Raw genomic sequence first — 18,831 nt, 5'->3', positions numbered from 1 at the left:
TTCTCCAGCAGCTGTCCCTTAATAGCTGACACTGATTGCATTTGTCACAGCTGTAAACTCCATTGCCCAGGGTCACATAGTTTGGAGGTTCCCCCCGTCCTCTTTAAACCCCCTCCCTTGCAGTTTTGAAATGGTTGTACATTTCCTGGTTTCCTGGTTGTACATCTTGGTGAGCACATCTCTATCTGTTTCCTGTTGCTGTGCCCAACTGCCTAGCTGACCATGCCAGCTACATGATCCAGGCATGTTCTTAGCTGGACTGAACAGGTGATATTGGATCTCCTGGGCATGTCTTGAGAAGATGCTATGAAAGCACAGTTACAGACCAGTCACAGAAACATGGATATCTATGAGCAGATTGCTCAGGGGATACTGAAGAAGGGGTACACCAGGAAGCAGCAGAAGTGCTGCATGAAAGCCAAGGAGCTGCATTAGGCATACCAGAAGGCCAGGGAGACCAACAATAGATGTATTGCCGAGATGCAGACCTGCCACTTTTACAAAGATCTGCATGCCATACTTGGCGGACTACCTACCACCATCCCACAGAACACTGGGGATACCTCCTAGGAACCCGAATCACTTGCTCCTGGTGTGAACAGCAAGGAGTGGGAAGGAGAAGAGGAGGGTGGAGGATATGTGACAGGGCAGTCCAGATGTGCCACCAGCCAAGACCTGTTTGAGACACCTCTGCAGTCTAGCCAGTCCTAGCGGTTGAGCATGTGTGAGTCCCATGAAAGGGAAAAAGGTCTAGGTGCAATGGAGCACTAGGAGTGGGTTACTCACAAATTGTACATCGAGATGGGACTGAAGCCAGTTCGTGTGATACCAGAAACAGCTAGTATTTGCAACAACTGGAAGAAATAAAAATCTACCCATAAGAGCACATTGAAATCTATCGAGATATGAGAATCATGGTTTATAAATACCCTTGACTAGTATTAATATAGGATTGGGAAATTTTTAGGGTATGTAATTTTATTTTATGCTTAAATTTAGAAAGATAAATCAGATGGATTTCAAAAGGACAAGAATGATAGAAACAGCCTCCTTGCCTCCCGCCAACACACACACACTTCAGCATGATGCTCTCAGACCAGCTTGCTTTTATTCAAAGGAGAGTAACAAATCTTATATGGGCTCCATTTTAAATTTCTCCAGCTCACAAGGTTCTTTATAGCCCAAATGAACAGCAGGAGTTCAGGGTTCCATTGAAGCAGGGTCTGCTGATTTTAGAAGCAAGTGGCTGTCTCCCCGATTCCCTGAGATCCTGCTTAGACAATCAGCCAATCACTCTCCTGTACAAAGAAAAGAGAATCAGATTTTTTTGATGTTTTCCTACAGAACAAGGATAATATAATGTTTCATTTCAAATCGAATGGCATGGGAGTAATTACCCATTCACTGAATGGTGAATGAAGAGGTTCTTGGTTAACCCAAGCACAGGGAATCCATTGTCCCTACTGCAACACTCTGTTACAACCGGGGTTCTCAACCAGGGGGTCAGGGCCCTATAGTGGGGCCACAAGCAAGTTTCAGGGGGTCCACCAAAATAAACAGGGCTTCAGCTCCAGGTGGCAGGCCCCAGGGAAGGAATGCCACCTACACTCCCTGACTCACCAGAGAGGGCCACCCAGCCAGTGAGTTATCACCAGCAACAACTTTCCCACTGAGTCAGTAAAACAAAAATAATATTCAGCTTTTCATTGTTTTACCTATATTATCCTTTTCATTTTTATATTATCGTATATACTGTATGTGTGTGTCTTGAACTGTATAACTATCAATTTAATAGAGCTTTTAATCTACTAAAGATGCAGAAAACCAGTTGTGGCACAGGTGGGTGGTGGAGTTTTTATAGCATGTTTGGAGGGGAGGGGGGCTTCACACACGTTGGTGAAAACCCCATGTTACTGTTTCTAAGCAGATAGTTTTATATATCCAAATGGGAGAACTAGCTGCCTATACAGACCACACTATAGAAAAGCACAATTCCCACTCATATAAACACTTGTTCTATTGAACACACTTTGTCTACAGCTGAAGCTAAAATGAGACATACTTACTTAGGTGATAGAAAATTAACTCTGAAAAAAATACAGGAAACTCTAATTCTACTTGAAGTCTGACTCTGTTCTGCAGCAGTTCAATGCTAGCAGCGCTGCCAGGTGAGATCATGGATCTCTGGGAACACTCAGTGGCCAAGAGATCAGCACTGCAGCTGGTTGCAAGGCCTCTCCTGCCTAGGTCCCAGGCTCCCACTCTGCAGGCCCAAGAGGAGGCGCCAATATCACCTCTCTTGCCCTCAATCTGGCATTTTAGTAGGCTGGAAAGACTCTCACCCTCCCAACAGTTTCTCTACGACCTGTTCCTGTTGCAGCATTAGTTTGACCAGCAGAACAGCCTCTATTACATATGGCACATACAGTCAGCAACAAACAGAACAGGAATAAGACTGGCTGCAGATCTGCAAGGTGGCCGAATTATCTTTACAGAAGAAACTTCATGCTTAAAACATTCACATTCATTCTGAACAACGTTAACATTATTGTCACCAAGATTTTTATAATTACCTCCCCTGGTTTGCAAAAGGGGGAAAATAAAGGGCTAAGAGCTGAGATGCTGTAAGGACAGAAGTGTTCATCAGCTCCTAAATGAAAAGAGAGTACTGAACAGTTCTGCTAACCCTGCAGGGTCTCCCTTATGGAATGCTGAGCTTACCTTCGACAGCAATGGCCAAAATAGCATTTGTCAATGTATATAGCATTGCTGGGACATCGCCAAAAGTTACATTCACCCCCTCTGCGTCTACACCCTCTTCGGGTCAACAGAGCATAGGAGAAACCTGACAAAGAAAAAGAGCCTTAATCATCATCCTGCAATGCAGGGTAAATTACAGTTGTGATTCCAAGAAGACAGGCATTTCTCATTCACTGAGACCTGACCAAGTCTGCACAATTATCTTCCAGTGCAAAAGTTGATCACAGCTTCAGTACAATTTCAGTGATTGTTCAATGGCAGCCTCTAAGAAGAGAATGGAGTGATTTAATTAAACATTGGCATTGACTTTCAAGTTGCAGATTTTAGAACCACAGCTCTGAGCATGAGCATCCTTCATTGCCCCATGCCTTTAAGGGATGGAAAGCAAGGGGCTGCGTGCATCTCTAACTTCCTTTGTTCCTGGGGTTTGGTTTGGATTCCCTCAGGCTCTGACAGTGATGTGCCAGGCGGTATCATCAATGCAATTTGGCTAAGTGGGGTTGAACTGCCTCAGCAGTGGGTTGCATGACTACAAAGATTTGAAAGAGATTAGCTTGAGAGAATCCCTTCCAAGTTTGAATGCCTGCCAGTCTCTGAGAGTCTGCTCAAATTTTCTTCACAAGACGCACTCAGGAACTGTGCTTTTATGACCAATTGCCAGTGTTTGGTTATACCCAATTGACCTGCTATTTTGAAAAGGCAGCCGAAACCTGTACAGCCAAATCTGTTAGAACATTTATTGTGTTTTCACAAAAATATCTACAGCCAATGGATAGAAACTGAACCCCTACATGACGCATTGTCATGGTTGCAAACACTGTCCCAAGCCCAGATGACATTTCTCAAAACAAAGCCAAGCATGTTGTTGTGGAAGGTTTTGAGACCCAGTAGGACTAAAACATTGAGATGAATGGCTGCCATTTTGGAGATCTGGGTTTTGTGCCCGGCAGGATAACCTCTGATTAGGACATGAGACCTGATTCATAAGAAGTCAGGTGGTGAAAATCACAGAATTATTAACACAAGTCAGCAGCAGAAGTTATATTTCAGTTCATGGTCTCCTCTTTCCTAGCCCTGTGCATCTTCTCCCAAACCCAAGGGTATATTGAAAAGAGTTGGCCAGACTTTGTTTCTCAGTATCACATCCAGATTCTGTGATTGCCCATTATAAGAAGGGTACATGGTGAGCAGATAAAATGGGGAGTGGCTCAAGCAGGAAGCCTCAGCAAGATCTGAGGAAAACACTGAGGGGATGTGGATTTTTTTTTGACTGGTCATAATTCAGTCAAATCTTAATGTTTTTTTCTTGGTGGCAGGCGTTAGCGCTCCTAAGAAAAGGTAAGACTTTTTTTCTACTTGAAAGTGTTAGACAATGTTAGTACAGGCTCCCCAATATCCCTTTTTATCATTGCTTGTTTTCATTGACATCTTACCTGGGGCATCCATGAGCACCAAGAAGACAACAGCAAAGAGCAAGTAAAGGATCTTCATGGCTGAAGGTCAGCCGGGAACTGAGCGTCACTGGAGAGAAGAGACACCAAGACAGAGAGGTGACAGAGGACACTGGGACATTGGGGAATGTGACATGCTGAGCTATACAAATATTGCTTTAATCAATCAAGATAATATTTTAATATGTGGTCTGATTATTATCCACACAGCACCATAGATGTCCTAGCAGGATTTCAGAGAAATAAAATTTAATGAGGCAAGATATCTTTTAAAAATTGATGTTTTGTAAATCATTTTAATTCACCCATTACTTGCATTGCATTTCTCATGGAAATCTCTTTTTCCTTAGCCAAAGTACAGAGTGGAGGATTATTGCACATGCAAGTGTTTTATTGCCCAAAACAGAATTGAGAACAATTAAGAAATTACAGACAGCAAAAAAATTCATTTCAGGAGTTATCTCAATCTTATTACCTAGGAAATCCTTATCCTGGTTCTTTACTATACTGGGGAGGTGACTTTGCTACCAGCTTTGAAGTAGGAATGTTTAAATGTATGTACTTATTCATTTCGGATCAGTCTGTTCGACAATGGAATCATGGGAGTGCCTGTGCCACTCCAACCAGAGAAATCAGACAGATTACATAAGTACTAAGGCTCACAATTCAATTAGCTCTCACACATTAAGCCCTAGACATATAATGCAGATAATGGTTTAAATCAGCTAACATCAATTTAATTCAAATTTGGCCCAGATGCTCATCTGTCATGATGAGAACAGGCAGGTGGGCCAAATTTGAGTGAATGGCATTGTGACACTGTATAATTACTGAATTCCTAGAAGGCTCAACACTATGCCCTAGAAAGTGTGACATGCTGCTCCCCCAGTCTGAGAACCTCTCATTTTGCAACTATTCCAATTTCTCTGGAATTTTGTCAGTAACCTTCAGGCTTAGGCCACTTTTACTCTATATTCAAAGGTAAATAAATATTCAAATAGTGGAAACAATGTTTCCCTTTCCAGCCAGTTCAAAGCTTCTTCCTCTTTCTATCAAAGTGCAGAGTGGAGAATTATCGCACATTTACATACTTTATATGCTTTCACACAGCACTTAAAGGCAATAAGAAATTACAGAAAGAAGAAGAAAGGTGATTAGATTATCATCTTTATGCTATATTCCAGCACTCACAGAGATGGTGGAGGGAACTGGCCCCACCCCTCACTATCTGTAGCTGCGCTTACAGAGCCCAAGGCTGATAGTGCTTGGAAGCACTGAAGCACCACAAATGAGGTTTCTGTCTCATGCAGATACAGCCTTTCTTCCTGCATCTCTCCTTCTTTCCTTCCCCTTTTCTCTCCTCCACCCTCCTGTCAGCCTCCTTTCATTTCCTGCCCCGCTTTCTTTTGCTGAACTCCTCTTCTGTCCTTTCTCTCCTTCAACTCTTCTCCTTTCAGTCTTCATCTTAAACTTATCTGTTTTCTTCTTGCCTCTTATCTTTCTCTCTCTCCCTCACCTTTTCTCTTCTCCACTACCTTCTCCATCATCCCCATCCACTCCCTTGTTCTTTGTCCTTATCCTTAAGTCCAGAAATATTCCCAAATCGTAGGTCCCAGAGGCTTAAGGTTAGTTCATCAATGGGTGATTAACTAACACAGGGCAGCAGGGGGGACACACTGTGAATTTCAATAACTAGAATTTCCTGATAAAAGGAACCTGGATAACTTGAATTTTTCTGTAGATGGTTTTAACTCAGGTAGCTTTTAAATAGAATAATAAAATCATGGAATATCAGGGTTGGAAGAGACCTCAGCAGGTCATCTAGTCCAACCCCCTACTCAAAGCAGGTCCGTCACAAACTAAATCATCCCAGCCAGGGCTTTGTCAAGCCGGGCCTTAAAAACCTCTAAGAATGGAGATTCCACCACCTCCCTAGGTAACCCAGTCCAGTGCTTCACCACCCTCCTAGTGAAATAGTGTTTCCTAATATCCAACCTAGACCTCCCCCACTGCAACTTGAGACTGTCAAGTTCTCCTTGTTCTGTCATCTGCCACCACTGAGAACAGCCTAGCTCCATCCTCTTTGGAATCCCCCTTCAGGTAGTTGAAGGCTGCTATCAAATCCCCCCTCACTCTTCTCTTCTGCAGACTAAACAATCCCATTTCCCTTAGCCTCTCCTTTTAAGTCATGTGCCCCAGCCCCCTAATCATTTTTGCTGTCCTCCACTGGGCTGTCTCCAATTTGTCCACATCCCTTCTGTAGTGGGGGGACCAAAACTGGACACAATACTCCAGAGGTGGCCTTAACAGTGCTGAATAGAGGGGAATAATCACTTCCCTTGATCTGCTGGCAATGCTCCTACCAATGCAGCCCAAGATGCTGTTGGCCTTCTTGGCAACAAGGGCACACTGCTGACCCTTATCCAGCTTCTTGTTGACTGTAATCCCCAGGTCCTTTTCTGCAGAACTGCTGCTTAGCCAATCGGTCCCCAGCCTGTAGCGGTGCAACTTTTCCATTGTGAGTAAACATTACGTGTAGCTTTTTACTTCTCCATTCAAAATGGTATGAAGGCGTGTTCTTTAGCTCAGCCTCTCAGAACATTAAGTGGTTTCTCAAAATCCTAGAAAGTTCACTCAGGTAGTTCACTCACTGAACGGGTTATGAAAACTATGTTCTTCTTCTCTTTCTGGATCTCACAGCCATCTTCCTAGACAGAACTTTAAAGGAAGAATTAAAGGGTGATTATGAGAGAAGTTACGATAATACTTACCAGATAGAGGGTGCTCTCTGAAGCTAGGTGATGACAGTCCTGCTCACTGTCTCTCTCTCGTCCAGGTACTTCAGCTTCAGGGAGTGACACTTCGACCAAACCAGTCTGTTTTATACAGTTACAGAAGGCTTATTTTCTTCTTGGCAAAGCTGCTGTTAGCCAATCAGAAAGTGACCCCTGCATCTGGGGAAGTTTTGAACTGTCCAGCCACAATTTGGACATTGGAATTCTTACAGCTCTGTCTGTGGAAAATTCTATGGTCTTTGTGCAAAACATCTTGTGCCATTCCAGATTTTGTAAGACACGTTAGGCCTCCGTGGTTTGTGTAAAATGTCTTGGGACATATAACGAACTTCTCCTGGTTTAGCTCTGATCAGCAACTTACTTCTGCAGGCCACTTCCCAGGAGCCTCCCTGCACTGTGGTTCTTGGCCATCTTAACACAATTTCATGTCAAACCCTCAGTTTCAACAATAATAGTCAAAAGTACAGACACAAATTGTGCCTACTGATGCTAAGCACCTCACAGGTTTTGTCTCATTCACATGATTCAGTTAGAAGAGAATGTGGAAAATGTAGGGAAATTCTAATTCGACCTGAAGCATGACTCTGTCCTGGTGGCAGTTCAGTGCTAGCAGCCCTGCCTGGTGATAGCACAGATCTCTGGATATGCTCAGTGAATTGGCTAAGAGAGTAGGGCACCCTAGCCTAGGTCTCTGGCTCCTACTCTGCAGGCCCAAGGAGCTCACAGCTTCACATCTCTTGCTCCTAATCTGCCTTTCTGGTGTTTTCGTGAGTGGGAAACTCTCTCACCCTCCCATCTCCTTCTCTAGGACTTGTTTCTGCTGCAACATTAATGTGACCAGCTGAGCAGGCTCTATAATTTATGGCACGTACAGTCAGAAAGAGGCAGATCAAGAATAGGATGGGCTGCAGATTTGCAACGTGGCCGAGTTAACTTTACAGAAGGACCTTCATACTTAAACCAATTCAAATTCATTCAGAACAATGTCATCACTGATGTCACCCAGATTTTTAAAATTACTTGCCCTGGTTTGCAAAAGGGGAAAAATAAAGGCCTGAGAGCTGAGCAGCTATAAGGATTCATCAGCTCTTAAATGGAAGGAGCATAATAAATATTTCTGATTGTGCCGGAGCATTTCCCTTTTGGAATGTTGAACTTACCTTTGACAGCAAACGCCACTTGGATAGCACCTGCCAAGGTATTTAGTATTGCAGGGACATAGCCTTGGGAAACAGTCACCCACAATTTGACATTTACTCCTTCAGATAATCCCAGCTCTGGAGAATCCTGCAAGGCAAAAGAGTCTTAATCATCACTCTACAGAACAAGGTAAATAAAGGCTGAATTCCAGGATGCCAGGCATTTCCCATTCACTGAGATCTGGCCAAATCAGCCCAATTATCTTCCAATGCAGAACTTTATCAGAGTGTTAGTGCTATTTCTATGGTTTTTGTTCAGTGCACATTCAACGGCAGCTTCTGAGAACACAATGGAGCAATTTAATTAAACAGCGAGGCTGACTCTTCAGCTGCAGAGTTTAGAACCATAGCTCTGAGTACAGGCATCATTCACTGCCAGAAGCTTTTAAGGGACAGAAGGCAAGTGGCTGCCTGCATTGCTAACTTCCCTTTGTCACTGGAGGGTGGTTTTAATTCCCTCTGGCTCAAGTGGTGATGTGCCAGGTAGCATCATCAATGCAATTTGTCTGCGTAGGGTTGAACTGGCTCAGCACTGGGTTGCATGACTACAACTTTTTGAAAGAGAAGGGCTTGCAAAAGTCCCTTCTGGTTTGAACACATGCACATCTGTGAGATTCTGTGCAGGTATTCTTCTGAAGATTCATTCCAGAATAGTTTCCTCATGACCAACTGCCAGTTTTTGGTTATACAGGAGGGGCCTGGTATGTTGAAAATGCAGCTCAAATGTGCACAGCTAAATCTTTTAGAATATTTTGTTTACAACATTTGTTGTATTTTCACAAAACTGTCTAGGACTAACAAATAGAAACTGAAAACAACATGATTCTGCCAACACTGTCCCACCCCCAGATGATATCGTTTCTCAAACCAATGCCAAACACACTATGGCAGGCTTTGACACATGGTGGGGCTTAGACTCTGAGAGGAGGGGCTGTTCCCAGCTGTGTAACTTCTCTGTGGGACATGAGGCCTGAATTCATAATAAGTGAGGATGTGAAAGGCACAACATTATTAACACTAGTCAGCAGCAGACATTACATTTTAAATCATGGTCTCCAGATGCGCCTTCTGCCAAACTCAAGGATGTATTAGAAAGATTGGTTGACTTCATTTGATCAGCATTCCATCCAGATGTTCAGTCCCATTATAAGAAGAGTACGTGCTGTACAGATAGAATGGGGAGTGGTTTAAGCAACAAACCTCAGCAAGATCTGAAGAGAACACACAGGGGATGTGGATTTTACTTTTTTGGTCTGGTCATAATTCAGTCAAAGCTCAATGGTTTTTCTTAGGGCCTGCCACCGGAACTCATAAGAAAAAGTTAGGACCATTTTTCTAATGAAAAGCATTAGACAGCCTTAGTACAGGCTCCCAGAAATCCCTCCATATCATCCCTCATTTTCTTTTACATCTTGCCTACGGCATTCAGGAGCACCAAGAAAATAATGGCAAAGAGCAGGTAAAGGATCTTCATGGCTCAAGGTCAGCCGGGAACTCAGTATCACTGGAGAGAAGAGACATCAATATGGAGAGGAGACAAAGGACACTAGGAAACCAGGAATTGTGACATGCTGAGCTGTAGAAATATTTCCTTAATCCAAATAACATTTGTAATATATGCCCTGCAATCTCTTGAAAATAAGTACCAGAGCTGTCCTAGAAGGATTTCAGCGAAATATAATAGTGTAAGGCAAGATATCTTTTAAAAATAGAAGTTTTGTAAATAATTTTATTCAATCAGTTACTTACATTAGATTTTCCATGGAAATCACCTTTTCCTAAGCCAAAGTACAGACTCAAGAATTATTTCACGTGTTTTATTACCCAAAGTAGAATTAAAGCAATTAAGAAATTATAGAAAGCAAAAGAAAGGTGGCTGGATGATCATGTTTTTGAAATTTCTAAGAATTAATTCATCGTGTGGTTACAACTTACCAAAAAATTAATAAATCACACCAATTCATTTAAAGTCTAATTGCAGTGTTATTGCCTAGGAAAACCTTATCCTGGTTCTTTACTACACTGGAGAAGGGACTTTGCTACCAACATTGAAGTAGAAATGTTTAAATAAAAATTTTTGTTCATTTCTGATCAGTCTGTTCATCAATGGAATTATAGGACTGCCTGTGTCACTGCTATTAAAGAACTCTAACCTTAGAATTTAGAAAATCAGACAAGTTACGTAAGTACTAAGACAGGCAGTTCAATTAGTTCTCACACATTAAACCACAGACATATAATACATTTTTTTTACCTGCACTTGTTCTCTGCTCTTTTACAATAATAGGAAGAATACCGCCACCTAGCTGTGGTGATGCATGTGTAGTATCAGGAGGGCTTTTCAAAGCACATGCCTCAGTAGCCACAAAGTTTTCCAGGCCATATTCCTTAATTTCAGCATAAAAGACTGCTAGTGGGTGTTGCGACCCCATGCGCCAGGTCGAAATGTCACTCACTGATGGGGTTGCAAATGTATAGTCATGATGGACGGCCATATGTCAATGAGTGGCCTTGTTACCAGGATCACGGGGGCTCCACACCACTCTTTCCAATTTGGCTCGGCTACCCTCAGTGCCACTCAAATTTGTCCCAGATGCCTCCCCATCATGATGAGGAAGGGCAACCAGGCCAAATTTCAGGGAGTGGCGATGCAGCACCTTATAATGACTGAATTACTAGAAGGTGCAACACTGCCCCCTAGAAAGTTTAACATGCCACATTCCCTGGCTGAGATCCTCTCATTGAAACCATTCTAGTCTCTCTGGAATTTTATCAGTAACCTCCAGTCTGAGGCCACTTTCACTAAATATTCAAAGAAAACGAAATATTCCAATAGTGGAAAGAGTGTTTCATTTACCAGTAATCAAAGATTTTTCCTCTTTTTTTCAAAGTGTAGAATGGGGAATTATTGAACATTTATATATTTTATTTGCGATGACAGCTCTTATAGCTTTTAAGAAATTGCAGAAAGAAGAATAAAGCTGGTTAGATGCTAATCTTTATGATATTTCCCAGCACTCATACCAATGGGCAAGGAAGCCAGCCCCACTGCTCCCTATTTGTACCAGCTCTTGCGGAGCAGGGCTGACAGTGCTCGGAAGTGCTCAAGCTGCACAAAGGAGGCTCCTTCTGATACAGATACAGCCCCTCTTCCTGCATCTCTCCTTCTTTCCTACCTCTTTCCTCTCCTCCAATCTCCTCTCGGCCTCCTTTTGTTCCTCTCCCTCCAGCCCTGCTATCTTTCCCTGTACTCCTCTTGTATTTCCCACTGTCCTTTCTCTCTTTGAATCCTTTTCCTTTCAGTCTTCACCTTAACCCCTTCATCTGTGTGTGTGTCTGTGTCTGTGTGTCTGTTATCTCTCTTCCCACCTTTTCTCTCCACTGCTTCCTTCTCCATCATTTCCGCCCCCCCCCCTTCTCACAGTCTTCATCTCTAATTCTAGAATCCTCTCAAATTGTAGATCCCACAAATTTAAGGTTAGTACATCAATGGTTGATTCACTAATGCAGGATTGCAGCGGGGACACTCTGTGCATTTAGATACCTAGGATTAAAAGGAAGTTGGATAACTGGAATTAAATCACATAGTTTTGCTACTTCTCCAGTCAAACTGGCATGCAGGTGTGTTCCCCAGTCTTACCCTCAGTCTTAACAATAATAGTCAAAAGTATAGACACAAAATTGTTGATGTGCCAAGCCTAGTGAAGGCAATGGTGCCTGCTGGTGCTAATAGGATGACCAGACAGCAAGTGTGAAAAATCGAGACAGGGGATAGGGGGTAATAGGAGCCTATATAAGAAAAAGATCCCAAAATTGGGACTGTCCCTATAAAATAGGGACATCTGGTCACCCTAGGTGCTAAGGTCAGAGTTCATCTCATCCACATGATTCAGATAGGAGAGAACGAGAAGTGGTTGGGCTTACACTCTGCCTAGGAAAATGTAAGAAAAGTTTGAAAGGTTCTAGGATGAATGTCAGGATTAGAGGGCTGCTTGCTTCTCTGTCCCCTTGCTGGTCTCTGAATGTCCACCGGAGGCATTAGGCCTTGGGCACTGACCTGTCTTGGGGTGGAATTTCACAAGTCTCCCACTCTCAGGATATGTCTACCCTACAATCAGAAGTGTGACTGCAGCACACGGAAACACACCGGAACTAGCTTTGATCTTGCCAGCTAAGGTACTGTCAGGGTTCCCTCCCCACTCTGAACTCTAGGGTACAGATGTGGAGACCCGCATGAAAGACTCCCTAAGCTTATTTCTACCAGCTTAGGTTAAAAACTTCCCCAAGGCACAAATTTCTGATGCATGGTGCATTGGGTCAGGTTAGTTTCGGGGAACCTTTGGAGTAGGATCAGATATGGCGAAGTGGATATCTGGATATCTTGTGATCGGCTAAAACAACTGAAACTTTTTTCTTTTGTTCTCATCATTTTATGAACAATCTTGTGCTTGAGTTTGATCTCACTTACACCAGTTTACATGGGCGTAGCTACAGTGACTTCAGTAGAGATACTCCTGATTTACAGCACTCAGTGTAAAAGGAAGGAGAATTAGGGCTCAGAGCCTAAAAGAAGGTTGGCCCGATTTCCTCTCTTCTCTTCAATTTTGACTATGAGGTTTCAGAGCAGAGGTAGGGCTGGTGAATGGAGCACCGTGGTGAGAATTGCACACTGTACAGTCAAGCTGGGACTGAACCCAGCTTCTCTGATACCACAAACTGAAAGGATTTGTAACCATTGTAAGAAATAATGATCTACCCATAGTAGCTCAATGGAACCTATAGAGATGTGTGGGCCATTGTTTATAAATACCCATGTGTGGTACTAACAAGTGAAAGGGAATTTTTAGGGTAATTTATTGTATTTTTAGTTGTAAAAATATAAACCAGATGATTTCTAAAGGAGAATGATAGAAGCAGCTCCCTTGCCTCCCATCCACATACAGACACTTCAGCATGATGATCTCACACCAACTTGCTTTTATTAAAAGGAGAGTAACAAATCTTATATGGGTGATGCAAAGGCTCCCTTCTGGAATTTCTCCAGCTCACAAGGTTTTTTCTCAATGAACTGGACAGCACTTCAAGATTCCATTGAGGCAGGATCTGATGATTTTAGAAGCAAGTGGCTGTCTGCCAAATTCCCAGAGACAATCAGTCAAACTATTGCCTGTACATAGAAAAGAGAATCAGATTCTTTGATGTCTTCCTATAGAACAAGAATAATACAACATTCTATTTCAAATCAAATGGCATGGGAGGAATTGCCCATTCACTGAAAGTTGAGTGAACAGCTTCTTGGTTAACTCCACCACAGGGAATCCATTATCCACATTGCAACATTCTGTTAGAGTTTCAAAATGAATAATTATAGGTATATAAATGGGTGAATTGGCTGCCTACAAAGATTATACTCTAGAAAAGAACGACTCACATCCATGCACAGTTGTTCTATCAAACACACCTTGTCCACAGCTGAAGCTAAAATGAGACATCATTATTTAGGTGATAGATCACTAACTCTCAAAGAACGCAGGGAAACTTTAATTCTGCCTGAGGCCTGACTCTGTTCTGGTACCAGTTCAATGCTAATAGCCCTGCCTCCTGAGAGCAGGGATCTCTGGGCGTGCTCAGTGAATTGGCCAGCAGATCATCACTGCAGTTGTTAGTATACTAGATTCTGGCTCCCACTCTGGAAGCCCAAGGACCTCCCAGCATCACATCTCTTCTTCCCAATCTTCCCTTCTCTGGTGTTTTAGTTGGTGGGAAAGTCTCTTATCCTCCAGACTCTTTCTCTAGAACCTGTTCCTGCTGCAACTTTAATTTGACAAGCTGAACAGCCTTTATAATTTATTGCACATACAGCTGGAAACAAACAGAATAAGAATAGAAAGAGCTGCAGATTTGCAAGGTGGCCGAATTAACTTTAGAGAGGAACCTTCATGCTTAAAACATTCAAATTCTTCTGAACAATATAAACATTGAAATCTCCAAGATTCTTATAATTACCTCCCCTGGTCTGCAAAAGGGGGAAAATAAAGGGCTCAGAGCTGAGTTGCTTTAAGGATGGAACAATTCATCAGCTCTTAAACAGAAAGAGAGTAACAAACAGTTCTGTTCCCACTTCAGGGTCTCCCTTGAGGAATGTTGAGCTTACTTTACGCAGCAATGGCCAACTGGAATGCATTTGTCAAAGTATGTAGAAGGGGTGGGACATCGCCAAAAGAAGCAGGAACCCCCATAGCGTTTACATCCCCCTGGGGTCACCCGGGCCTGGGAGAATCCTGAGGGAAAAAAAGAGTCTTAATTTTCATTCTGCAGAGCAGGGTAAACAAGGGCTGTGATTCTAGGATGCCAGGCATTTCCCATTCACTGAGACCAGGCCAAGTCAGCCCCATTATCTCCCAGTGTAAAAATTTTTTGCAGTGTTAATACTATTTAAATGGTTGTAGTTCTCTCCAAATTCAATGGTAGCCTCTAAAAAGAGAATGGAGTGATTTAATTAAAAAGGGGCACTGAGTCTCCATCTGGAAATTTTAGAACCATAGCTCTGAGCACAAGCATCCTTTGCTGCCCCACGCTTTTAAGGGATGGTAAGCAAGGGGCTGCCTGCATTGTTAACTTTCCTTTGTGGATGGGATTTGGTTTTGATTCCCTCTGGGTCTAACAGTGATGTGCTATGTGGTATCATCGAGGCAATTTTATTAAATAGGGTTAATGGCTTAGTGTTGGGTTGGATGACTATAACTTTCTGGAAGAGAGGAGCATGAATATGTCCCTTCGGGATTGAATTACTGCCTGTCTGTGAGACTGGGCTCAAATTTTCTTTGCAAGATTCACTTGGGAATAGTTTCTTCCTAATTGCCAGTGTTTGGTTTTACCTGATTGGCCTGTTATTTTAAAAAGGCAGTCCAAACGTGCACAGCCAAATCTTTTAGAATATTTTGCTTAAAATATGTGTTGCGTTTTCACAAATCTATCTACAACCAACTGATAGAAACTAAAACCCTAAATGATTCATGTCTGCAAACACTGTTCCACCCCCGAGATGATATTATTTCTCATAAAAAATCCAAGTACAGTTTTGAGATCCAGTGGGGCTAAGAGATAGACGTGAGTGGCTGCCATTTTCTAGATCTGGGTTCTGTTCCCAACAGTATAACGTCTCAGTGGGAAATGAAGCCTGATTTATAAGAAGTCAGATTGTGAAAGGCACAGAATTATTAACACTAAGAAACAGCAGAAGTTATAATTTAAGACATGGTCTCCTGGCTCTTAGCTCTATGCACCATCTCTGAAACCCACTGGTATATAAGGGGTTGGCCAGACTACCTTTGTCTGCATTCCATCCATACGTTCAGTACTGTGATTGCCCGTTATAAGAAGAGCACATGCTGTGCAGATAGAGTGTGAGGTAATTTACACAGCAAGCCTCAGCAAGATCTGAGGAAAACACTGAGGGGATGTGGATTTTGTTTTGAGTGGTCATAATTCAGTCAAATCTCAATGGTTGTTCTTAGGGGAAGGCCTAGAGTTCATAAGAAAAAGTTAGAATTTTTTTTCTAATGGAAAGCGCCAGACAACCAGATATCCCTCTGCATCACTGATTGTTTTCACTGACATCTTACCTGGTGCATCTATGAGCACCAAGAAGACAACAGCAAAGAGCAGGTAAAATATCTTCATGGCTGAAGGTTGGCTGGGAACTCAGACTCACTGGAGAGAAGAGACACTGAGACAGAGAGGAGACAGAGAACACTAAGACACTGGGAATTATGACATGCTGACCTGTATAAACATTGCTATAATCTAAATGACATTTTTGATATGTGTTCTTTTAAGAAAAGATGTTTTTAAAATAATTTTAATTAACCAATGGCTTACATTAATTTTCTCATGGAAATCACTTTTTCCTTAGCCAAAGTACAAACATTTATCACACATTATGTATTTTATTGCCCAAAATAGAATTAAAAGCAATTAAGAAATTACATAAAGTTAAAGAAAGGTGGTTGGATGTTCATGTTTATGAAATTTCTAAGAATGAATTCATCATGTGGTATTTCTATTTACAAAGAAATAATAAATCACATCAATTCATTTAGGGTTTTATTACAGTTTTATTATTTAGAAAAACTTGGTACTGGTTCTATAGCTACCCTGGGGAGATGACTTTGCTACTAACATTGAAGTAGGAATGTTTAAATTCCAATTCTTGTTCATTTCGGATCAGCCTGTTCACCAATGGACTTATGGAAGTGCCTGTGTCATTGCAACCAAAGAACTCTAACGTTAGATTTTTGAAACTCATAACAAATTACTTAAGTACTAAGGCTGACAATTTAACTAGTTATTACATATTAAACCCCAGAAACACCATGCAGATAATTATTTAATCAGAGGTTCTCAACCTTTTTTCAGTCTTGCCCAATATTAGCATATATTTTACCTGCACCTGCCCTCCACTCTTTTACAGTAGCGAGATGGATTCTGCCACCTATTTGTGGGAATGTGCTGGTGGTATCAGGTGGCCTTTTCAAAGCACTTACATCAACAGTCAGAAAGTTTTCAGGGCCATATTTCTTAATTTCAGCCTAGAAGCCTGCTAGTGGGTATTGTGACCCCTTGTGCCAAATCACAATGTCACTCACTCATGGGGCTGCAAATGTGTAGTCATGATGAAAGGCCATATTTAAGTGAATGGCCTTGTTATGTGGCACCTGGGCGCACAACATCACTCTCTCAAATTTGGCCTGGCCACCCTCAATGCTACTCAAATCTGACCCGATGCCCCTCCATCCTGATGGGAAAGGGCAGCCAGTCCAAAGTTGCATGAGTGGTGTTGTGACACTGTGTAATTGCCAAATTACTAGAAGGCTTGATGCTACCCTTCTCCCTGGCTGAGAACTTCTCATTGCAACCATTCCAGCCTCTCTGGAATTTTACCAGTAACCTTTGGTCTTAGACCACTTTCACTAAATATTCAAAGTTCACTAAATACTGAAATAGTGGAAACAGTGTTTCACTTACCAGTCAACTCAAAGCTTCTTCCTTTTTCTGTCCAAGTGCAGGGGGAGGAGTTATCACACATTTACATATTTATATGCTTCAACACAGTACTTAAAGCAATTAAGAAATTACAGAAAGAAGAAGAAAGATGGTTAGGTTATTCTGTTTATGATATTTCCTCCACTCATAGCACTGGAGAAGGGAGCCGACCCCACCCCTCGTTATTTGTCCTGGTGTTTGCAGAGCCCAGGGAAGACAGTGCTTGGAAGCACTTAATAAGCGCTAAGAAGGCTCCTGTCCCATGTGGCTACATCCTCTCTTCCTGCATCTGGCCTTCTTTTCTCCCCTTTTCTCTATGTCACCCTTATTTCTGCCTCTCTTCATTCCTCTCCATCCGTCCTCTTCTCTTTCCCTTAACTCCTCCTCTGTCTCCCCGGTCCCTTCTCTCCCTGAACTCTTCCCCTTTCAGTCTTCACCTTAACCCCTATCTCTGTCTCTTTCTTGAGTGCTGTCTCTTTTTTCTCTCTTCTCACCTTGCCTCGCCTCCCCTACCTTCTCCATCATTTACATCCTCCTTCCTTGCTGTCCTCATCCCTTCCTCTGGAAATCCTCCCAAACTGTACTTCCTACTGCCTTAAGGTTAGTTTATCAAGGGGTCATTACCTGCCACAGGACTTCAGGGGGATACACACTGGACATTTGAATAAGTAGTATTTCTGGATAAAAGGAATTTAGGTAACAGGAATTATCCTGTAGATGGTTTTACCTCAGATAGCTTTACAATAACAAACTTTTCACTGGAATAAACATAATGAGTATAGTTTTGCTACAGCTCCATTCAAACTAGCAAGAAGGCACGTTCTCCTGCTCAGCCTCACAGAAACCCAAGAGGTTCTTCAAGATATCTAGAACGTTCATTCAGGTAGCTCATTCACTCAAGAGGTTATGACAGCTGTGTTTTTCTTCTATTTCTGGATCTCACAGCCATCTCCCTAGACAGGACTTTAAAGAAAGAATTAACAGGGTTATTATCAGAGAAGTGACTATAGTAGTTACCAGAGAGAGGGCGCTCCTAATAGCCAGGTGATGACAGTCCTGCTCACTGTCTCTCTCGTCCTGATAGTTTAGCTTCAGGAAGTGATGCTTTGACTAAAACTCCCAGCTTTATATATTTTGGTAAAGCTGCTGTTGGCCAATCAGAAAGTCACTTCCGCTTCTGGGGAAGATTTGAAATATACAAACACATTCTGGACATTGGAATTCTTGCAACTCTGTCTCTGGAAAATTGCATGGTCTTTGTGCAAATTATCTTGTGCCATCCCAGATTGTGTAAGACACGTTAGGCCACCAAGGTTTGTGCAAAACATCTTGGGACATATAACGAACACCAGACAGTTTAGCTCTGATCAGCAACTTATTTCTGCAGACCACTTCCCTGGGGTGGCCCTGCAGTGTGGGGCTTGGCCAACTTGACATGATTCCCTGTCAAACCCTCAGTCTTAACAATGAGTCCTGTGGCACCTTATAGACTAATAGACGTTTTGGAGCATGAGCTTTCGTGAGTGAATACCCACTTCGTCAGATGCAGGTATTCACCCACGAAAGCTCATGCTCCAAAAC

General features: G+C 42.4%; 2 long non-coding RNA genes across 2 annotated transcripts; both read right to left on the bottom strand.

Moving 5' to 3' along the window:
• Positions 1 to 1,099: 1,099 nt before the first annotated feature.
• LOC127048895 (uncharacterized) lies at positions 1,100 to 7,119 on the bottom strand. Its single transcript, XR_007773793.1, has 4 exons — positions 6,983 to 7,119; positions 4,194 to 4,281; positions 2,722 to 2,845; positions 1,100 to 1,298 (listed from the first exon to the last, which is right to left on the bottom strand). It is a non-coding gene; the product is annotated as an uncharacterized LOC127048895 (long non-coding RNA).
• A 6,046-nt stretch (positions 7,120 to 13,165) lies between these two features.
• LOC127048910 (uncharacterized) lies at positions 13,166 to 18,327 on the bottom strand. Its single transcript, XR_007773811.1, has 4 exons — positions 18,268 to 18,327; positions 15,831 to 15,934; positions 14,360 to 14,486; positions 13,166 to 13,372 (listed from the first exon to the last, which is right to left on the bottom strand). It is a non-coding gene; the product is annotated as an uncharacterized LOC127048910 (long non-coding RNA).
• Between the last annotated feature and the right edge of the window lie 504 nt (positions 18,328 to 18,831).

This window comes from Gopherus flavomarginatus, chromosome 4 (genome assembly GCF_025201925.1).
Source record: "Gopherus flavomarginatus isolate rGopFla2 chromosome 4, rGopFla2.mat.asm, whole genome shotgun sequence".
Taxonomy (NCBI): Eukaryota; Metazoa; Chordata; order Testudines; family Testudinidae; genus Gopherus; species Gopherus flavomarginatus.
Note: the sequence above shows the minus strand (reverse complement) of the source record. Positions and strands in the feature narration are given on the sequence as shown.